Genomic DNA, 24,654 nt, shown 5'->3' on the forward strand with positions numbered 1-24,654 from the left:
GTGGTCTCCTCATGCTGCTTCCACCTCACCACTATGTCATAGGGAAACTCTGTGGACTTCCCATGCTGTTCACACCCTCCCCACTTCATGACTGGGTCACTATTTTGCCTTTCAGCCTGGCTGAAATCATCATTTATTTGACCCTTCTGATCTGTCTGTGTAGCAGCTGTAAGGCCTGTATGGTCCCATCAGAATTGGCTTATGATTTGGTAGACAAAAGCAGGAGTGGGTACAAAACACAGAAGACATGCAAATATTCCATTCACGTGTAATCTCTGTTTTAGATCCACTCCTGTTTTTATTGGCATTAGCAATACTGATGGATTACTGAGCAAATGCTGACCGGGTGAAGGCAGGATCTGTTTTTTGTGGGTTACTGTTCTTCAGATAAAGGGCAAATTAATCAGTGACGTCAGCACAAACTTACTGCTGACATCCTCTCCATTCTGTCAGGGGGGCTCTACTTGTATAAGCATGTAACAGAACAGGTTCTGTAGACATCTATGTGGAATCAGCTGACAAGGGTGTAAAAGGAGTGCACTTTTGTTTTACACTAACATCGACCTATAAGACAGAGTTCATACTTGAGTTATTAGGCCAGTTTTGGCAAATTTAAGTATACTTTCGTATAATTTTAATCAAGTTTTGGTTTAATAAAATCGTGTTAAAATATTTTATAAATTTTATAATAAAAATTAAATGTTGCGTAAGACAGGAGAGAATCGTCCAGTCTTCTGTTTATTCAATGACGTGGTGTTGCGATGGAGAAAGCATAAAAAAAAAAATACTCTCAACCTGGAGCCGAATCCTGTCAAGATTGATGCAAGTGCGGTATTGGCTGCTCATTCAGCAAGATTCTTCTGGGGGAACCTGCCTGGCATGCTTAGGCCTCTACCAGCGACAGACAATGAGAAGAAGACAAAGCTTCAAGATCGCTTGGCACCCGGAAGAGTTTCAAATTTAATCACGATTCAAACCAACCAGGACCCAGTCTCTTACATTTTTCCTAACACAGGAGGAGGACATTCTGTGGTGCACGGAGATGGAGATGGAGATGGTCTTCGGATTCCCACATAGGTGTCTCAGAAATGAACCGCGGCTCCCAAAAGCAGCTCCTGGGAAGATCATGGAGCGTCCCGATCATCCGTCATCTATTGGCCCCACTTTATTTTGAAAGTGTGTAGAACCCGTGTGGGACCCCCACGCTGAAGATTGGTCATGGAGACACCAAATTTTATAATATATATGGAATACATTTCATAATAAAATGTTTAATAAATGTAATAATAACATTTACATTTTTTCTTAGGTCTTCTGTTTATTCAACGACGTGGTGTTGCGATGGAGAAAGCATTCCAAAAAAACAATTCCTCTACACCTGGAGCCGAATCCTGTCAAGATTGATGCAAGTGCGGTATTGGCTGCTCATCCATCAAGATACTTCTGGGGGAACCTGCCGGCCATGCTTAGGCCTCTACTAGCGACAGATAATGAGAAGAAGACAAATCTTGTTCTTTTCTCTACATTGAATGAATAATTTTTGGGGCCTGTACTCCACTGGCCTGCAGTAAAATTGATATCTAATGACCGTCTAATATCTTCCACTAAATACTGATTGAGGGGTGCGATATACCTTCTTCCACCAAATATTGATTAAAGGGAACCTGTCACCTAGAAAATGCATATTAAACCGCCAGCAGTATCTTATTGCAGCCTATAGCATGATTATAAAAATCTCTGTGTCTTTTCTGTGCAATGCGGCAAAAGTCTAAAAAAATACTTCTACTCAATAGTCCACACTATGTAAACGATAGCCTTGAAATCAAGGGGGCAGTGGGTTTCTCGCCTGAAGTCAAGCGCACCCCACCCCCTTTACCTCCCCATAGCGTTTTAATGATAGGGTTTCCTTCACTACTGGATGCTTGAATGTAGTCTTGTGCTTGCGCTGTGTCCCTGCAATACCAACGTCTGCGCATTGTTTCATTCCACTATGAGGTATTGTTCAAAAGCTCAATGCTCAGGAACTCACACACGAGAGCCTGCGCATGCGCGAAACTACATTCAAGCAAACAGCAGTGAAGGAATCCGGCATCCTATCAATCAAAAGCTATGGGGACGTAAAGGGAACGGGGCGCGCTTGACTTTAGGTGAGAAAGCCGCTGCACCCTTGACTTCAAGACTATAGTTTACATAGCATGACCCATTGAATAAAAGTATTTTTACAGACTTTTGCTGCATTGCACAGAAAAGACACAGACACCTTTATAATCATACTACAGGCTCCAATAAAGTACTGCTGGTGGTTTAATATGGTTCTATATACCTGTTTCCACAAAATACTGATCGAAGGGTGCGATATAACTGCTTCTACAAAAAAAAATGAATAAGGGGTTCTATATACCTGCTTCCACAAAATACTGATTAAGGCCTTCAATATACCTGCTTCCACAAATACTGCTCTTCTCTAGGGACTTTGGCACAGGGTAATTTTGAAAATGACAGGCAGAGGAAGAGGCAGGCCATTCCGCAGGGGTGGTAAGGGTCAGGCAGGTGCACCAGGCCGGAGCCTAAGTGGGAAGTTGGAGAAGGTGTGTGTGATTATGTCTAAGGACGCATCAGAGTTGGTTGCGTGGCTCACTCAGCCTTCCGCTTCTGCATCCTCCTTATCCTCTGTATCTGCACCCTCTTTATTCTCTGCTATGTGCACCCCCAAAAACACCACCACCACCATAGCCCCTTGAGTCAGATGAACTATTTTCCCATCCATCCCCAGACCTTACTGATGCACAGCCATTCTTGGCATCGGAAGAGGGAGAGGTGGTAGCAACGGCCGCCACCCAGCGGTCTGATGACAGTACCCAGATCAGCCCAAGGAGGGTTATTTTAGAAGATCTTACAAGGCCATGGCTCGCCTTGCTGATGTTCAGCAGCGACACCACTTGCCCATTAAACGGCTAATTTGTGACTGCCAGACGCGCTGGAACTCCACCTTGTATATGCTTGATAGGCTGCTCCAGCAGAAATGTGCTGTTAACGACTACCTGTATGAACTCTGCGGCAGGACAGGTTCTGGAGAGCTTGGTTTCTTTTTACCTCGCCAGTGGCTGCTCATGCTCGATGCAAGCAGACTTCTGCGGCCATTTGATGAGATCACCAAACTGGCCAGTCGCAGCCAGGGCGCCATCAGTGACATTGTACCTGACTCCTTCTTTCTGGGTTGTGCATTGCGTTGTGTCATTGATCAAGCCATCAATGAGCAGGAGCTGGAAGATGAGGAAGTCGCAATGCTGAATGAATTCCCAGGGGGGCTACTCCTTCAGAGACAAGTCAGCAGGAGTCTGAAGAGGAGTCAGAGGAGGATGGTGGCTGCGGGGAGGAGGAGGAGGAGCAAGAAAAGCAGGCTTTAAAATTTTTGGGGATTCCTGGTGTTGTCCATAGCTGCGGGGAGGAGACCGAGGACGACATTCTCATGGGCGATAAGCAGGAGCCAGGGCGCTACACCACTTCCAATCTAGTGCAAATGGGGGCCTTCATGCTCCAGTGTTTGAAGAGGGACCCCCGTATAAAAAGCATAAAGGTCAAGCACCTGTACTGGGTGGCAATGTACTTAGACCCCCGGTACAAACACAAAATGGAAGACATGTTACCAGCATCACAGAGGGCTGTCAGAATGCAGCATTTCCAGGCCTTGCTGAGAGAGATGCTGCATTCTGCTGTTGCGGGCACTGGCAGAGGAATTTCCACCCACAGCGAAACGGGTGTGGGTCCCAATTCTACTGCGCCTGCAAAATGAGAGCGGTTTGAAGATGTGTTGGTCACTTTGGATATGAGATCATTGCAGCCAACCCATCGACAGCTGCCCTCCGGATCCAGCTTCAGGGAATGCCTAGAACAGTGGTGGCAAACCTATGGCACGGGTTCCAGAGGCGGCACTCAGAGCCCTCTCTGTGGGCACTCGCACCTTGAAAAAAGTCTATGGTGTACCAATATGCCTTAGACTTTTCCTGCAATTCATCAGTGCGGGGCGCGCTATGAACACGACAGGCAGCGCACTGAATGTAGGCAGGCTATTATAGCTAAATGATCAAGTACATGGAGGATATACTATACTGGACTGTAGTATTCAGGGTAAATTGCCAGGTTGGCACTTTTTGCGATAAATAAGTGGGTTTTGGGTTGCAGTTTGGGCACTCGGCCTCTCAATGGTTTGCCATCACTGGCCTAGACGGACAGGTATACGACTACATCGGGTTAACGACCGATGTGTACGCTCTGAGACGAGAGGAACCCCTTGACTACTGGTTGTGCAGGCTTGACCTTTGGCCAGAGCTGGCACAATTTGCCATGGAACTCTTGGCTTGCCCCTCGTCGAGTGTCCTGTCCGAAAGGACGTTCAGCGCAGCAGGGGGGATCATGACCGATAAGCGCACTCGCCTAGCTCATTTAAAAATGAATGAGGCATTGATATCAGAGGAATTCAACACCTATGATGACCACGTGTAATTGAATTTACTGACACATATTCTTCACCACCCAGAACAAAGTATGGTCCTTGCCTTATGTATATACTGCGACATAAAAGGCCTTTTATGTCAGGTGAATGCCTAATTTTTTATATCTTTATAGTATATAGATTCTAGTGTATTATACTGTGCCCTGTATTTCCCAGTAGAAAAATGATCCTTGGGAAACAGTCCTCATCCCTGACCACGAGGACCAGGTAGCGCTTAGTCAGTACATGGCGGCCTTCCCTCTTCACCACGCTGCTACGCTGTGTACTGGTGCTTATTCTGACACTAGGGCTGGGTTCACATCCTATATTTGCCATCCATTAAGTGCATACCAAAAATGTATGTGTTAACAGATGCCTCAGGCTGAAGCCGCACAGTGGCGTCCGTTCACCATACAGTTCCATGGTAGAAAAAAAAATTACGTTAACATATGCATTTTTTTAATGGACTCTGCAGGATACAAAAACGTGGAGTGCTGCACATTTGTATACATCAAACCGATAGGAAATAATTTTCTAGGCTCCAGCAGGGCACATTTTTAAGAGTTTCCCTTTAAGACGCCAAAAAATGGCCCCTGATTAATATTCATATTTTTGTGGGAATTTTTGCCTTTAATCCCCCTCTGGTATATCACTGTCCATGTTGTGGGACTATTTGTGCACTTCTAGTAAGTATTTGGTGGCTGCAAATATGACCTGAAGGTTTTTCAGGTTCGCCTGCCATTAAAGTAAATGGGGCCCGCCGCGAACTTGCGGTTCGCGAACTCTGCCGATGTTCGTCCACCACTAAACTGCATCACTGCCTCCCATTGAACTGCATAACTGCCTCCCAATGAACTGCATCACTGCCTCCCAAACAATGGGAGGCTGACACTGCTCGTCCGCTGCTGAAATTTTGGTGTAGTGTTTGGTGTAATTCTGACAGCAAATGCCACCATGTGAACTGGCCCTTAAGCATATTCTATGGAGAAAGATGCCATTGGCAAAAAAATAAAGTATCACACGACTAAATTGCTATAGTCTAACCCTTATAATCACATTGGTGACCAAACTTAACAAAACAATTCACATAGGGTAGGTAACCGACATTAAAACTTAACATTTAATGTATAAATTGCTAAAAGTATGAGCCCAAAATTAAGAATATTAATAACATGCAAACAAATATTCAGCCTTCCCACAAAAGATGTAACCTACAGTTAACCAGGTATACATGGGAAAATGCTGACTGTAATAAGCATATCAAGATATAAGATGTGTTACAAGAATACAAGAGAGCACCCGGGTATATTAGGATAAAAATCATCAGGGGACCAATATACCAAATAATGTTACAAGGTTGAAATAAATGATATTATGATCTATATAAAACGGTGATCAATCGCTTGGCAAGACTACTTAGCTGTATGATAAGTTCCAAAGTGTAGGTTAGCCGTAGAGCTTCAGCACAGGTCCTGTGTATGGCAATCCATGAAATGGCCTTCTGTGTGTGGCAGTAGCCTGTGCTGAAGCTCCACGGCTGACCTACATTTTGGAACTTATCGTACAGCTAAGTAATCTTCCCAAGCGATTGATCACCGCTTTATATCGATTATAATATCATTGATTTCAACCTTGTAACATTATTTGGTATATTGGTCCCCTGATGATTTGGCGCAGGCCAAGGAAACGCATTGGGACATCTTTGTTACAACTGTTTATATTTTCCTCCTTTCCATTTTCTGATATATCTTGACGAAGCTGGGCAGTCACGTTCCTGTCTGGAGCAGGGAGAGATAGGGACATTGAGTGAGAGGGGTTTGAGGATATTCGTGTAGGGAGATATAGGATCATAGACTCAGTAGCTTTGTCTCTCTGATACCACTTTTCTATCCTAATATACCCCTTGCTCTCTATCCTAATATGCTCTCTTGATGTATTCTTGCAACACATCTTATATCTTGATATGTTAGTCGGCATTTTCCCATGTATACCTGGTTGACTAGGTTACATCTTTTGTGGAAAGGCTGAATATTTGTTTGTATGTTATTGATATTCTTAATTTTGGGCTCATACCTTTAGCAATTTATACATTAAATGTTACGTTTTAATGTCGGTTACCTACCGTATGTGAATTGTTTGGGAAAGATGCCATTGGCAAATAAAAAGTTGTCAAAATGATCCCTGAGAACTTTTCATAGCATTTTGTCAGAGATTAGCCTATGGTTTATGCTACAGTTGTGGTGTAATTTTTTTTTGCCATAATTTGTAAACTTTCTTGCCACCTTGGGGGGGATTAGTAAGAGGGGGAGTGTCCTCCAGCCTCCAGACAGATTTACTATCATTTATACTAGAATCAGGTGTAAATCATTGTTCAAATCTACACTCAATTTCTGGCATATACTTAAATTTCTGGAGCACGGACTACTGTGAGATACGGCAACGTTATTATGAGGTTTTCCCTCATAATAATTTTGGCAAATTTTGTGCCAATTGACTTTATAGTAAGGCTATGTTAAGCCATTCTTAGTATACATACCAGCTCTAATGTATATACAGGTGAAAGTCGAAAAAATAGAATATCGTGCAAAGTTCATTTATTTCAGTAATGCAACTTAAAAGGTGAAACTAATATATGAGATAGACTCATTACATGCAAAGCGGGATATTTCAAGCCTTTATTTGCATTAATTTGGATGATTATGGCTTACCGCTTATGAAACCCCAAACTCACAATTTTGAGGTACCCTTTGCTCAGGGGGTATGGATTAATTAGCTGACTACAGTGTGACACTTTGAGCCTAGAATATTCAACCTTTTCACAATATTCTCATTTTAAGCTGCATCAATGCAATTCCTTTTAAGTTGCATTACTGAAATAAATGAACTTTTGCACAATATTCTAACTACTAGCATAAAATATCTGGCTGGGTATTGTATTTTTTCCACTGACAAATGCTCAAAAAACTAAAAATGCAGCTAACTTCTGTGCTATATGTGAATCCAATCTTAACATTGTTGAGAAATTCTGAAGATACAAGCGTATAATGAGGACTTGAGTTTTTGGCTTTAGTTGTAATGATCTTGAATGAGTCATATAATTTAGTGTTTGTTGTGAAACACATTCTTGTTTGTGTAGGTTTCTCAATCCCATAACTGGGTCATATTTAAGGTAAACCTCATCTCAAGTCTCACTCTGGTTGATGGCACAGTCCCGAGAAAAATAAGTTGTCAAGTAGGTGTATAATGGTGATCAGTCCCAATTTTGGTGTGCCTGTTCTGCGAACCAGATCACAAAATGGGTGAAATAAGCAGCAAGCCCTTAGATCAGTGATGGCTAACCTTGGCACTCTAGCTGTGGTAAAACTACAACTCCCAAGATGTCCCCCTTGCTTGGCTGCTCTCAGAACTCTGTAGAAATAAATTAAGCATGCTGGGAGTCGTAGTTTCACCACAGCTGGAGTGCCAAGGTTAGCCATCACTGCCTTAGACCAATCATATACAACAGTCCCACACACATTCAGTTCCTTATAGTCTATCATGGCTACATATAATAGGTATAGAATAAGTAGTTTAATAGTATGCAATACTTTTCCATTTTCCATTAATATTCTACTCCTGGGCACCCACTTGAAACTCATTTTATTGCATAGTCCAATTAAATGATGTGTGGATTATATTTTATGTAAACCAAATACTTCTGCAATCCACAATGCAAATTTGACATATTCATCCCTTCCTTATCCATGATCTACATTATTAATAGCAACTAGCCAGGTTGGGAAATTTTTACACATGAAAGCGGATTGGATAATGACACACTCATGTTCCTGGAAATGCAATGTTCCTAGATGCAATGAATGTGCTGCCAGGAATGATCTATCAATATGGTTAAAATAAATAAATGTTGCTGATAAATTCTCACTTGCATAAGGAAATGTGAGTAATGTCAATCGGTTTTCAGATATCATTCTGTAAGCAATAGTGAGGACCTTATACACATATGTATTGTACGTTATACACAGCATAATAAATATGTATGGTACTGTTCTGTACTTTTCTAAACTAATCTGTAAGAAAAGCTAGCATGAACACTTGACTGTGGTGGTTTTGGTGCCAGTGACTTCATTTACTTGACTGGAACTGATTTTCAGTCAACAGAATCTGTCCTGTGTGAAGGCGTCCTGAAAAAATTTAATTGGTTAAGCGTTGAACAGGTAACTAAAGCTTGTTAGGTCTATGATCACCTTTCAACATTGTTTTACAGTTTATCTATACATTACAGTAGATAGACAGTAATCTTAACAGTGCAATCATAAAATGCACTTTATAAATCCTTTGTTTTACCAACCTTAAATTCTGAGGCATATAACATGAAGTTCCTGGGCCCCAATGCAAAATCCTTAACAGCACCCCCTACCTACCATGTGTCATTTATAATACTGGTGTCTTACATGCTCAGATTGGGCCCCGAACCAGGAGGTGGACCTTCATTCATAACAAACATGCGCCACCAGCTCATGAACCCTCACTACTGTGGTGGTGCACCGATTGTGGCCCTGCTATAAGCAGTGCACTAATAGTCCTACCACTGTCCCAATCACTGACTCGAGTAGTGAACTGATGGCCCCAACCCCAACCTGAATGATGAACTGACATCCCCTCCCCCGACATGAGCCGCGCACTGATGTCCCTTCTCTGGTTCTGTATAAAGCAATGACAGCCAGATCTTACCCCAGGCACACAGTTGTGACAAGCTTCCTAAGCCCATGCGGCCACTGATATATGTCCTAACAGGGTACACAAGGCTACAGCAGAATGACAAAGCTGGTGCATGGAGGCGGCAACAAGAGGCAGTGTCTGTGGAACAGTATATTGAACACCTGAGGTGGACACTGCGGATGATGAATGAATACCCCAATAAGGGTGGTTACTGTGGCCTATACTGGAAGGGTCATTGCAGATGACACTTAGGCTACATTTACACTAGCATTTCTCTTTTTGGTATTGATATCCGTCATAGGATCTCAATACCGGAGAAAACGCTTCAGTTTTGTCCCCATTCATTGTCAATGGGAACAAAACGTAACTGAACAGAACGGAGTACACCAAAATGCATTCCGTTCCATTTGGTTGTGTTTCCATACCGGAAAGCAAACTGCAGCAAGCTGCGCTTTTCTTTCTGTCATGGGATGTGGGGTGAAACGGATCGGGCATGACCCACAATGCAAGTCAATAGGGACGGATCCATTTTATCTGACACAATAGAAAACAGATCCGTCCCCCATTGACTTTCAATGTCCTTACTATGTTAAATTAAATACAACCGGATCCGTTCATAACAGATGCAGATGGTTTTATTATCAGTAACGGAAGCGTTTTTACTAATTCCTACCAGATCAGGCAAAATGCAAGTAGCCTTACACTGACTAGCAAAAGGGTAAGGGTGGGTTAACATCTGGGTTCTGGATTCGGTTATAGCTTTCCGTTATAACATGGTTATATATTCAGTATATTGCTATATATTAGTTTTTTTTTGAATATTCGCGAATATATGACAAATATTCTACAAAATATTTGTCAAATATCGCGAATTAGAATATAGCCCCTACCGCTCATTACTACTTCTTACTATTGAATTGAATAGGACGGAACTGACCCATAGAAGTGAATGGGGACAGGGGAGTTATTACACTGCTCGCCGCAGTGTCGACGGCGAGTAGGTAAGCAGTGAAGAGAACACAGCACTCGTATGACCACTATGTTCTATTCAACCAGCTGATCAGCAGTACTGACAGTCGGTCCTCTGCCGATCTGATATTGATGACTTATCCTGAGGATAGGTCATAAATATTACAAAAGTGGACAAAGGGTTTTCCAGGATTTTTTAGTATCAGATTGGTTGGGGTCCAACACCCGGGACCCCTGCCGATCAGCTATTTGAGAAGCCACTGGCTCTTGCAGTAGCCCGCAGCCTTCTCTCGGCTCACCAAACACAGGACTGAACATTGTATAGCGGCTTTGCTTGGTATCACAGATCAGCCCAATTCACTTCAATGAGGCTGACTTGTGCATAGGCCATGTGACCGATGAACGTAACGTCACATGGCCTAGGCAAAGCCGGAGAAGGCCTTGGTGGTAGTACTGATCAGTGGGAGTCCCAGGTGTCGGATCCCCCCTAATAAGATATTGATAACCTATCCAGAGGTCATTAGTTAAATAATCCCAGAAAACCCCTTTAACTAACCCTAAGTAAAAAAAATAGCGGCCCTAAACTGTGAATGACCCAAACGTTCAATATTTTTTCACCTTATATTATTTTCTTAAGGAAAGAGACATCCAATGAACATTTTCTCTTCTCATATCATATGCAGGTAAATGATACCTAAAGCACTTCGCCATTGTGAAGACCCCTTCAAACAACTCACCAATTTACAACCCCCAAGTCCTCCAGTCTGGACTTGGGGGTTGAGATTGGATTAACTACAATCACAGTTGGAAATATGTATTGCTCAAGTACTCAAGTACTCTGAGAGTTAAATAAAATCCTTTGTTAGAGAAAGCACCATTTGGTGCCAAAAATGGATTTACTGTATTTGCATATGCTGAACAGGATTACAGAAGTGCATGAATAGGGTAAAACTAATACTGTTCTGACTCATCTACAACCAACCCATAAAAGTAGAAAATCTGCACATAAATGCTGCGGTAAGTTTTTTTAATGTGTATGTGCATTGCTACTACTACTTACTACAGTAAAAAAGAAATCATTGACACAACAACTAGCAAAGCATGTAATAAAACAAGGTTTGACTAGGAATCCGAGTGCACATGTAAATAATCTGTTCTTTCAATATCTGTCTGTAAGGATCGAAAGGGGAGAAATATACGACTACTTACCGAGTAGATCGACAGAGGCATCGCCATCTTCAATAAAAGAGCCAGTACATTGTTTCATGTCTTTCTTAGCTCTTCCTCAGCACAGTTTTACAGCCTTGGTTACACCAACATTTTTCTCTGTAACTGTAAAACAACCATCTTACAAACTCAATTTCTGATTTGTATACTGTTTACTGTTAAGAGTGCTATAAAGTTCCAGGAAGTTTGATCTCGTCTATCATGTCGGCTAAAGGTAGAGCACAGAACAAGCAACTCTAAGTGAATGCTTAGATAAGTAGGAGACGTTCTTTAACAAACCTGCATTGATCATTTATGATGTGCCGTCCTTTGTTGAGTCATCAAGGCATGAAAATGAAGATTTCATCTATATATTCGATGTTTGCCACCCAAGAGCGTCACCCATTACTAATACCTTGGGAGACTGGTATTTAGGGCGGCACCTCTTCGTATTTGTGGATTCTTTCCAAGGTGTATAATTGTTCTGTTGGCAAGCAACCTTTTTCTCTTCCCAGGAAGCAAAGTTTCTAAAAAGCAAAGTACAGTAGTGTACTTATCCAGGATTTGACTCAAACAAAATGAGACCACCTGTCCTGTTCATTTCAGATATGTCATCCTAGGGCTAACAGTTTTTATACAATAAGGCTACTTGCACATTTTTTCATGGATGCCTTTCTGAAAAATGGTCATTAAAAATGGCCCCCTTGCATTGTACGGGGGCTGGCTGTCCATTAAAACAGACTGGGGCAGTTAAAAAAACGGCTATGTGAATATACAATAGACTATGATGGTTCTGAAAATGGTCATGTGATGACAGTTGAAAAAATGGCAGTCATACAGATGTTTTTCACCTTTGTGTCAATGCACCTGAAAAAGGTTTATTCCATCACAAAATTGATGGTATATCACTAGGATATGACATCACAATCTGATTGGTTGGGGTCAGGTGGCTCGGATGTCCACCACCAATCCTGGGAGTCTGGTCATGCTGTAGGTCCCTCCACAACTGGTAAATGGCAGCAAAAAACTCTGAAGGTACCCCTTCGTTTTTAGGATTCACAGGCAGTCAAAAAGTGGCGAATGTATGCGTGATGTTTTGTAAAGAGTGCCAAGATCTCGTTTTTTTCTTTTTCTAATATACATTTACCGGTAAGTATGTAACCCATACACCTTCAAGAGCTATCTTTCCCAACTCCCCCATACAAATACAGTACATGCTTAAATTCAGCGTGTATTTGTTTTCAATGGGAAGAGTAGAGAAAATGGCTGCAGTGGCTTAACTCCCAGGAGAATGAAAGGATCAGGCGTTGAAATTCAATGCACCTCACTGGATTCTCTATTGTCTGATGATGTTTAGGAAGAGTTGGGCTCTCCTCATACACATTAGACCCAGCCAGCCCAGCCAAAAAGGTTTAGCTAATAATAGACGAATGTATAATGGGGGCCTTATGGAGAGGGCAGGGGTTGGAAAGAATGAGTAGCTAGATGGAAAAAGAGGCATTCTTCTCTGATAAAATTTGTTACACAGTTTATTATATTCACCTGTACTATTAATTTATGCAGATGTATGTTGAAAGTTGAGTGACTTTAAGATATTCCCTATTAAAAACCATTTGTAATGCATCGGAAATAAATTCTCTTTGTGACTGTTTTTGTCCTATTTTGCAGGTTGTAAGTTACCCATTCTCAAGCTGCAGGAAAAAAAGCACAAGCATCATGATATGGAGATGTTTCTCATACTACGGTGTTGGGCCTATTTATCGCATACCAGGGATCATGAATCAGTTTGAATACATCAGAATACTTGAAGAGGTCATGCTGCCTTATCCTGATGAGGAAATGCCCTTGAAATGGGTGTTCCAACAAGACAATGACCCCAACCACACCAGTAAACGTGCATCATCTTGGTTCCAGACCAACAAGATTGACGTTATGGAGTGGTTAGCCCAATCCCCCGATATTAATCCAATAGAAAACTTGTGGGGTGACATCAAAAATGCAGTTCCTGAGGCAAAACCAAGAAATAGACAAGAACTGTGGAATGTAGTCCAATCATCCTGGGCTGGAATACCTGTTCACAGGGGCCAGAAGTTGGTTGACTCCATGCAACACAGATGTAAAAGCAGTTCTCACAAACATCGGTTATACAGCTAAATATTAGTTAAGTGATTCAAAGGAAAGCAAAATCTTCAAACATTTTTCAGTTTATATAGTGAATGTTTTTTGAACAGTCTAATATTCACTTTTCTTCATTTTTTTAAAGGAACAACACAAATTTGATTTATTTTTCCTCATGTTTTGATTTGGAATAGAATGTGTAGTATTCCCAATGCATTTGTGTTTATGGACAAAAAAGCTATTCGAAGGATTTTGAGCTTTATTCACTTTTTTTAAACACACTGCTATTATTTTGAACACAACTATAGCTGTTATAGATAACCTATAGTATAATTCACAGAAATTGGTCCAGCCATAAAACTTGCTCCAAAGGTATATTTATTGCTAAGCTTGGTGTCTAGAATGTTAACAAAAAGCATGATTTTTTTTCAAAAATACTAATTCTATTGTGTAAAAGTAGTAAAACTTAAAAAACTACCATATTTTTTGCTCTATAGATCAGACATCCAATCTTCATCACACCTTAGATCAGACCCCCAATCTTCATCAGACTTCAGATTAGACCCCCAAATCATAACCTCAATCTTCATTAGACCTCAGGTCAGGCACAAAATAAATAACACAACTTGCCTTGACTGCTTCTGACAGCTCAGCCACTCAGGAGATCCGGCACGCTCTTTTGGAGGAAAAAAGTGCACCATAGAGCAAAAAATACTGTATACAATTTTGGTAATTCTAATAATGTCCAGTGCAAAAAAGTTAACATGTCATTTCTCCAGCCTGGTGAATGCCGTAAAAACAAAACTAAAAAAACAATGCCATATCCTCATTCTGCTGCCCCCAAAAAACTAAATAACATTCTATCAAAAAGTGGTATGCACCCCAAGATTGCAACAATAATAATGGCAACTCAGCTTCCAAAAAGAGCAAAAAAAAAATATAAGTCCTCACATAGTTCCATCAAGAAATAAGTGTATGGTTATCACAAAATGGCTGTACTGGTACCCCAGAGTTTGTTTCAGAGCAACATAAACCATTTTATCCATAGCTGCAAAAGCCCTGCAAACAGCAGTTTGTGTGTCCACAAATGTAATGTAGCTATGTAGATATAGCGCTATATTCTACATATTCGACAATTCTACCGAGCCAACCCAATAGGAAAGTTTCTTAACGCCCTAAAGCGATTTGATTAATGAGCATATTTAATTGCTGATTTTTGGCATAAGATAAATTATATTAAATAATGAAGAATATTCTAATTCAGTACTGACTAAGATATTTTAGCCTTCTCACATTGGCCCACAAGCAAAAAACAGGCCGGTAATAGACCATTACTTGTGGGCCAATGTGAGAAGGCTAAAATATCTTAGAACTGAATTAGAATATTCTTCATTATTTAATATAGTCTATCTTATGCCAAAAATCGGCAATTAAATATGTGCATTAATCGAATCGCGTAAGGGCGTTAAGCAACTTTCCTTTTGGGTTGTCTTGGTAGAATTGTCGAATATGTAGAATATAGCACTATTTTTGTAATACAAATATTCGTTGTTTGCATGGCGCCTGATCTGAGGATTTGATTCTCCTCCTCTAAAACGTAGGTATGTCTTATCATCAGGTGTGTCTTATAAAGTGAAAATACAGTATTTCTAAATTCTATGAAACATCTTTGAGGACAAATTGCTCACTACACAACAAGTAGAATCCACGAGGAAAGTAATTTCCAAAATAGGGTCACTTCTTTGGGATCTCATTTGTACGGGTGCCTCAGGGTCTCACAACATGGCACTCAATAATCATTACAGCAAAATCTGCAGATAAAAATTAATTCAAGACAGGTGTATTAGTTTCCGGAAAAGTTTTCTGAGTTTTGAGGAAAATAATTTCTCATTTGTCAATCTCTTAATAGCTAATTTTCTGTCTCCTTAAAATTAAAGAAGATTTACTTACTTTTTACTCTTCTCTTGTGTATTAGTGACTCTGGAATGAAGAAGTTGGCTCTATACTTCTATACATCTATGCATCATAGAAGGATCACCTGCTCAAGGTTCTTTTCTATGAGCCAGATCATGTTTGTCTACTGTATGCATTACCTGGACACCCTTTCATATTAATATCTGCCAGTTAATGCTACGTTTCAGCTGCGGTGGAAAAGAGCAAGCAGATGCAATTTGCCCCAGCAATAAAAGCTGATCATCGGGGATAAGATAAAACGGACACATGATAATCAGCTCCTTTTTCAAAGTTATGAATTCAAAATTATTTAAAGTGTAACTATCAATAGATTTTTTTTCCCTAAATGTGTATTTTTTAAATATACTTTATTTGTTGATTAATTACAACACCTTCCAAAGTTGTCTTTTCACAGTGAGTTGGTATGGAAAACTCATCTTCACTGTTCAACACTGCACAGCGCTTCTCACTCACTGCTGCTGCCCTCACGGTCTCTCTTCTATATGGGTAAAACTGGCTATATATATTGTGAGGGATTAGCTCTCTTTCAGGGGTCATTCTCACAGATATCTTTGCTAGAAGCCAAGTTTAAGGTCCAAACACTGTGCTTTATTGCGGCACATCCACGGAATCATAAACATTTATGCAAAATATTAAACATTCGCCCAGCTGTGCTATAACTAAACATAACATAACCATACCTCCGTTCACACAAGGTACCAACATGCTGCTTTCTTAGCCAATACTCCAGCACTTCCAGGCTGTAACAAAGTCCAGTACCTTTAGGAGATTGTGGCCCAGAAGTCCGCCTGACTCTGTCCTAGCGACCGTCGATTCCCAGACCTCGCGGAGTCCCCCAAAGCTTAGGCTAACACCTAGCCCTGTGGACCCTCAGCCAGCCACCCTTAGACCACCCTTCAAGAGCCTCCAGCAGGCCACTGTTGCACCAAGACTCTCTCTCTGACTGACAGTCTGGCCTGGGCTCTTATCCCAGACTGATTGTGACACCTGGTGCTGCCTCAGAATTGATGACTGATGGGGAAGACATGGAAACTTCTGCCATGAATCTCCCCTAGCAGCCATGAGGCCCGTCACTACCTCACATACCCCCCCCTTTGTTCAAGCACGTAGTGGTGAACACTAACATCAAATCCAGATGCTCGTGAACGGGCATAGACCTGGCCAACAGTCTTCCCCTTAGGCCCCATGCACACGGCCGTTGTTCACAGCCGTGTGCGGGCCGTGGAACCGCGGCCTGGATCCCTTCCTGTGAGCTGGAGCGCACGGCGTCACTGGTTGCTATGACGCCGTGCGCCCCCTGCTGCCGGCACAGTACAGTAATACACTGGTATAGATCATACCAGTGTATTACTGTATAGCGGCGGCAGCAGGGAGCGCACGGCGTCATAGCAACCAGTGACGCCGTGCGCTCCAGCTCACAGGAAGGGATCCAGGCCGCGGTTCCACGGCCCGCACACGGCTGTGAACAACGGCCGTGTGCATGGGGCCTTATTCTGCCAGACCCAGGACAACTCTCAATTCTCTTACCCATCTCATGAGCCGGTACTCTCTTTTTAGATTTTCTGGCTCCTGCACATGCTCCTCACGTCCTTACTTGGACTGCTGCTACTCTGGACCGAACTGGTCCCAGTCATGGTCGTGTCCCGACCCTTTCTCCTTTGCCTTGCGGAGCTCTTTCAGCAGAGCAGACTTATCCACGCTCGCTTGTTTTACAAGCCTCCGATTCACTTCTTCCTTCTTTCCATTTCAGTAGCCGTTCCTTCGGTCACTGCAGCACCCGAGGACTTCACGTCCTCCCATACCTCTGCCTTAACTTCTTCAGCCTTGGTTTTCTTGGACCCAGCATCATCTACTTGCCCTCTTAAGTCCTTTTCCTCTTTCTCACCGAGGTAGGAGGTACCGGGGACAACAGGGACTTCACCATACTCGTAGACTTCTGGCATTTTCTCCAGAGGCTCACTTAGGACACGATTCTCCTTTCCAGAAGAATTCAGGAGAGCCAACCCAAAGTAGTAGACAGGATCAGCATACTTGTCGGCCATCTCCTCGTATTCCTTCCCCAGCAGACTGCTGGCTACTTGGATGACTTTGCAGGTGGAGGGGACATCTTTCGGGACCAGGTCCTAGCTACCCACTGCCACGAGTCTCTTGGCCTCTGCATCCACATCATCCCCAACAACGGGTTCGGCAGAAAGATCTGCCGTCTTCTCTGCCTCAGTCGGCACCGCGGCGCCACCCTCTCCAGATCCCTTCTTAACAGGCTCTGGCTTAGACTGCTACAACTCATAGACGTTTTTCCCGACGTCATCCTTTGAGCTCATAAGATCCTCCATCTCTGCTTTGAGTTGCTTGTTGAGCGTCTTAAACTCATCTCGCTCCTCTTGCGCTTCTTCAAGGGCGCTAGCCAAGGAGAGGGCTTTGGTCTCTTTTTCCTGAGCATCCGCCTTCGCTTGGTCATTTTCTTCGGCATATCGGGCCGAGATGTATTTCTCTCCAGCCCAGGGCCGGTCAAACTTTTTCATTTTTTTCTTAGTTTTTCACACCAGTTTGTTGGAAGCGCCCCGCTCTTGGGCCTCCTGGTCCAACTTCTCCTCGCTTGGTTCTGCGGCAGCAGATATAGGAGTATCACCATTCTTTTTTGGAGACCCTGTGGGGGTTCCACCCAGAGTCCCTTCAAACACTTTATCGGTCTACCACAGTTTTCTGTATTTCTTTGGCGCCTTTGCTCTTCATCTGGATATCAGGCTGTAGACCCTTCAGCTCACTCATTTCTTTCAGGGTCTCCTCCCTTGACCCCTCTGCAGCCTTCTTTGGTGTCTCTGTGAAGACAGCTAGTCTTTTTTTAAAATCAGATCTAGGGACTGTATCGAGAGGAAGGAATCATCTTCCTGCTTGCAGCTGTACCGACATGTCAGGTAATTTACCACGGCCTGGGTATGGGTCTCAGACATTAGACTGAATTTTCCCCACTTAACTTTCGTCATGTCAGATACAACTGTCATCTGGTCGCTACTAGTAACCACCTCAACTTTCCAAGACTTCGACCTGGTAGCTTCCCTCTCGGAGTTGCTAATGGTCACAGTGCATACGACACCTATGCCGATCGTGTCATTGTTAACGCTGACCTCTAGGGGCACTGACAAGTTAATCCCAACCTGGGACATTATTTTATTGATCATAGAACACTGTGGGGACTGCATATCCACCTCTGGTACGTGTGGTACACCCTCTAGGACTGCCACCCTTTCTTGCATGTTCACCAGAGTAGGATTGCTCCACTCTGTGCTCGCAATATTTATCAACCCTTCTGCCTTTTTTTTTTTACTTTTCCTCCAGGGGGCACTATTTCCCCCACCACATCCTGCAACGGAAAAGGCAAACCATCACCTATTTCACAAGATGTCACATTTTCATTTTGCATTTTATCAGCACCATTGTTTCTAATGGTCACTTCATTTAAAGGGGCAGAAACCACTTCTGCAGGAGTTTTGTCACTCTCTGCAGAAGTGTCTCCAGTACTCAAAACCTCCAAGCATAAGGGAAAAGTTTGGCCAACCATTCCCTTATGTATGAGTGTATTTGTAACATCAGATTCATAAGTCCCAGTTCTTACCAGAGACTCTCCCCCTTAGTGAGAACCACCTGATAGTCCGTATTATCCACATAATTGTCCCGTACAAGTAACACTCTATCAGTCTCTGGAGTGGCCATCATGCTACCTCTTACCCGGGCTAGCATGGGATCTCTGACTTTCACCACCCCAAATCTAGCTTTGATCACAGGCTCTTTGGGTGACTCAGAAACCTTCTCCCCTGCAGGTTCCTGCGAGGGAGTAACCGCAACAGGCTCACCCGCCTGTTCACACACTGTGTTTTTCCCAATGTCATACACTTCCAAGACGGTTTCCCGCCTCAGTGATTTTTAGTCACTGACCCAGCCAGTTCCCACTGCGGCCGGCTCACGGTCACTGGAACTGCCACAAAACTATTAACAGGAACAGTCTTACCTCCTGAGTTGTTGTTGCCTCTAGCTACCACGTTGCCTTTTGCGTTTCAGCACGGACGCTTGCCCCCATCCGACACCAATTGTGGGTTATTAGCTCTCTTTTGGGGGTCATTCTCACAGATATCTTCACCAGACACCAAGTTTAAGGTCCAAACACTGTGCTTTACTGCGGCACATCCACGTAATCATAAACATTTATAGAAAAAAAGAATTTAGGTTCTTCAAAGTAGCCACTTTTTGCTTTGATTACTGCTTTGCACACTTTGAAGAACCTAGAATATGACATATTTTCAGTTGTTTCACACTTTTTTGTTATGTATATAATTCCACATGTATTAATTCATAGTTTTGATGCCTTCATTGTGAATCTACAATTTTCATTGTCATGGAAATAAAGAAAACTCTTTGAATGAGAAGGTGTGTCCAAACTTTTGGTCTGTACTGTATATATATATATATATATATATATTCTACGCTGTCTGGCTGACATTGGTACACTGTCAGTGGTGAGCAATTACAGTGTACTACCTAATTCAGGCATTGATCTCACGACCCTCCTAACAGCTCGTTATTCGTTAACTAAACCGTCAGTTCTCACCACTGATAGTGTACCCATGTCAGCCAGACAGGGTGCAATAGATATATAAAAATATAAAAATAGTATATATGGCCAGTAGTGATGGAACGAACATTGGCTGGGACGATTCTCAAACGCGCGTTCGCAGTCAAATGTTTGCAAACCGCGCGTTAGCGGCAGACCCTATTCACTTTAATGGCAGGCGAACCTGAAAAACCGTCAGGTCATATTTGCATCCACCAAATACTTACTAGAAGTGCACAAATAGTCCCACAACATGGACAGTGACATACCAGAGTGGGATCAATGGCAAAAATTCCCACAAAAAATATGTATTTTAATAAGAGGCCATTTTTATGCGTCTTAAAGGGAAACTCTCAAAAATGTGCCCTGCTGGAGCCTAGAATTTTTATTTTAGGCCATGGGAGTACGGGCCCCAAAAATTAGGCATTCACCTGACAGAAAATAACAAGTGATTATGTGGCTGGAGGTACATTAGGTGGTCACTGAATAACAATTTTACTGTAGGCCATTGGAGTACAGGCCCCAAAAATTAGACATTATACAATTAGGCCTATACAATGCAGATGTCTGGAGGCGGAGAAGAATGCAGGGATTCCAGGTAGAGATGGGGTAGATAGATATATACATGTGGTCCATCCTGCTAGAATCTACCCCATATCTCTGGAAGCCCTGAAATCTTCTCACCCCCCAGACATCAAAATTGCATCGGATTACTAAATGTTTTTCACGAAGCTACAGGATCTGATTTTCTATGTCAAGTCCTCAAACATGAAGCAGAGCTGCATTCGTTTTGTGGGGTAAGTTTACCTGCAGTTCTATGTAACTCGAGAACACATTGTGGCTTCAGAACAGACTACATACTCCGCTCTGCAGAATGACAGTGTCTGTGCTCCCCGTTGCCTGTCAGCCCCTTTCTGGTGATCTCTGGCCTGGGCTGTGTGACACTACCCCCCGTGTGTAGCCAAGCATCTTAGCTAAAGGCTTTTTCAGCAGCCTGACCTGCGATAGATGATCCAGGTTTCGCACGGGAGGCAGCCGCCGAGCACACCAACAGCAGCCGGGGACCGTGACTGAGTCATCACCCAGGGAGAGGAACTGATCCCGGCGACATAGCCGTGGACATTTCCAGACACAGGCCGAGGCAAGCTGGCTCCTCACTGGCTTTTGTGATCAGATGGGCAGAGAACGGTTGGGTGCTGCCGCTGTCCGGAGCCCAGCGTGTGTGCCGAGTTGATCATGTATGAGTGGGGCGAGCGGCAGTATCCATGCCTCACTCCAGACATAAGGAGGATAAGACAGCTGCTACTAAACCCCGCCAGTCCTGCTGCCCTCTGGCTTGGAGGAATCAGCACACAGCACGACAGGCTGCGTTACCGCAGTGTTCTGCTCCAGACTCGATATGGAAACTGAGAGCAGACTGGTGCGTGCGGCGTGTGGAGCAAAATTTGTACTAAATTATCGTGTGCTTTACAAATAAAAATTCTAAGGAAAATATAGCATTTTGTATACCTGGGAGCACATTGATGCTCTAGACCAGTGATGGCGAACCTTTTACAGACTGAGTGCCCAAACTGTACCCCAAAACCCACATATTTATTGCAAAGTGCTAACACTGCAATTTAACCTGAATACTACAGTCCAGTATAGTATTATATCTTCCATGTACTTTATCATTTAGCTATAATAGCCCGCCTACATTCAATGCACTCTCTGTGCTCTTCATAGTGCACCCTACGCTGATGAATGGCAGGAAAAGTCTAAGGCATACTGGTACATCATAGACTATTTCTAGGGTGTGGGTGCCCACGGAGAGGGCTCCGAGTGCCGCCTCTGGCACCCGTGCCATAGGTTCGCCATCACTGCTCTAGACAAAGAAACTGCTGCTGTCAGAGGTGTTTATTTGTTGTGTTGCCTGGTCTGGTGGGGGCCCATTCCTGGGAAGACATTTCTGCTGCAAAGAAAGACCCTGTCTGTCCTGATCATGCTGAATTATTTATATGCCTTATACTACACCATTACCTATACCTGCTGCTGTCTGTCCTGATCTTGCTGAGTTATGTGTCAGCCTTATAGTACAGTGTTACCATTTACCTGTTGCTGCTGTCTGTCCTGATCATGCTGAGTTATGTGTACACATTATGCTCCGCCTGTACCATGTAGCTGCTGCTGCTGTCTGTTCTGATACCGATGAGTTATGTGTATGCCTTATACTCCACCGTTACCATGTACCTGCTGCTGCTGTCTGCCCTGATACAGATAAGTTATGTGTAGGCCTTTTACTCCACCGTTACCATGTACCTGCTGCTGCTGTATGTCCTGATCCTGATGAGTTTGCCCTGGACTAAAATACTGGCCAATCCTTTTGAATGATGTACATTTACCACATCCGAGTATCACCTTTAGACAGGGCTGGTCCATATTAATTTTTCACACCCAGTTCAGGCAGGTACATGGTTAGATAGGAAACCGTTCGGTACCTTTTGTTGTGGGTCATGCTCTGCCAGGGCCAGCCTGTGGGGTGTGTGAGCTGTGCGGCCACACAGGGCACCTTGGTAACAGGGCCAGACTGTGCCAACAGCGAGGAGGCTCCTTGGCCAGTGTAGCGACTGCCACAAACACCACACACTGTAACGACATGCAGGACAGCAGCGGCGCCCCTTACTACTTGCACGCTCCTCATTTACGAGATTTGAATCCAACAAATCCCAGGCATAGTCATCTGTGTTTACTGGGATTCAAACCCACGCCCTTATGTATCAGAGGCAAAGCTCTTACCCACACAGCTATAAGAGCTGCATAGCCACTGACAGAAAAAATATGAGACTTCTACTGTAGACTCTGTTATAGCTGTTATAGCCAGTGTACATCTATACACATGACAGCTACCCCAACACACCCAGCACTGCTATATCTCTAAATGACAGCTGCCCCAGCACAGTCAGCTCTGCTGTATCTCCATATATGAAAGCTGCCCCAGCACACCCAGCTCTGCTACATCTAATACACATGACAGCTGCCCCAGCACACTCAGCTCTGCTACATCTATACACATGACAGCTGCCCCTGCACACTCAGCTCTGCTATATCTATATATCTCTAAGTATTACTATACAGTAGATAGATATATAGAGATATAGCAGAGCTGAGTGTGCTGGGGCAGCTGTCATGTGTATAGCACCACCGACAACCTGCGTAAGGAGAGGGGCAAGGATGTAGCCTGTGTTCTCGTCTCCATAGCAGCAGGCAAGCAGCAGGGGAGCCAAGCGCCTATAATGATGATCGGTGCTCGGCTGATTTGGGCTGCTGTGAGTCATGTGACTCACCAGCCAGGCCTATTTAAAAAGGCAGCCTGCTGGCCACAGGTTGCCTGTGATTAAGGTCTTTATACGCTCCTGTATTTCTGGCATTGTGTTCCTGCATCCTGACCTCGGCTTCTGCTCATCCCCTGTTGCTTGTCGAGATCTCTTGGTACTGACTTCCGGCTTGTGTTTGGACTCGCTCTTGTTGCTCCCTTGTACTGATTTGACTTCCTGGTATTTGACTGTATCTAGAAAATGGCTGAACATTTTTATTCTAAACCAATAGTAAAAAATGACTTTTTGCCCAAAATTAGTAAAATGCTATCTAAAAAAAATTGCCCCGAAGGTGACCACAGCCTTTAAATTAGCTTGACAAGCTAACCTTGCCCATTTACCATCCACTTTTAAAAACTGGAATGAGTGGTGTAAAAATGATAAATTATTGAGCACATAAGCCCAAAAAGTCCTAGTGCCCAGTTTTGCAACTTACTGAAGCCAGAATTCTGCAGTGCAGGGCTTTAGAATTAGGAAAAACTGTTTTGATTGATAAGTTCAGCTGTTTGACTTTTAAAGTAGTTCTCTGAGTTTAAGATATTTCAGTGGAACTATTGTGGGATAGATATAACGTATTGATTACTTTTTCTTAACTCTTTCTGGTAAGTTGGAAAAATAAATAATAAATTGCGGCATTGATTTTAGTGTTATAAATTTTCCAGCGTACGTTTATTTATTCTATGGCTGGTTACAATTATAGTGATATCAAGTATATATAGGTTTTTATCTTTTACTAACTTTGCATAATAATAACACTTTAGCAGCTTTAGTATTTTAACTTTTCCTTTGAATAAGCTGTGTTTGAGCATGTATTTTGCTGCAAAAATGAGACAAGCTGTAGTTTAATTGGAACCAAATTTGGGTACGTTTTGATCACTTTTTATTCTGTTTTTCTTTTTTTTTTTGGGGGGGGGGGGGGGAGGAGATGAGACAATTCTGGACTTGCTATTCCAGGCTTAGCGGAGCATCATCACTACTGCTACTTGTCGTCACTCCAACAAAACCTGGAATAGCACATTGGTGCAGGGTTCTATGGCAGAGGATTCAGAGGTACAGTGCTCACTGAACATAACGTCTGTACATTGCATATATGGCTATGGTGTACGGATTCTGTATGCAATGCAGTGAAAAGCGCTATGAAAAGGCACAAACTTCAGGGTCCTGTTTTGCTAGTAAAACAATAAAATCAATTAATAAAATATTTGACAAAATCTATT

General features: G+C 42.9%; 1 protein-coding gene across 2 annotated transcripts in view; it reads right to left on the bottom strand.

The window, feature by feature from the left end:
- BCL6 (BCL6 transcription repressor) overlaps window positions 1-11,818 on the bottom strand; it is a 71,409-nt gene extending 59,591 nt beyond the window's left edge. For both annotated transcript variants that reach the window (XM_044273170.1, XM_044273167.1), the window contains exons 1-2: window positions 11,687-11,818; window positions 11,390-11,512 (exon numbers count right to left, since the gene is read on the bottom strand). The gene's annotated coding sequence lies outside the window, so the exon portion shown is untranslated. The remainder of the gene's footprint in view (window positions 1-11,389; window positions 11,513-11,686) is intronic.
- Window positions 11,819-24,654: the final 12,836 nt, after the last annotated feature.

Source organism: Bufo gargarizans, unplaced genomic scaffold (genome assembly GCF_014858855.1).
Source record: "Bufo gargarizans isolate SCDJY-AF-19 unplaced genomic scaffold, ASM1485885v1 fragScaff_scaffold_437_pilon, whole genome shotgun sequence".
Lineage (NCBI taxonomy): Eukaryota > Metazoa > Chordata > Amphibia > Anura > Bufonidae > Bufo > Bufo gargarizans.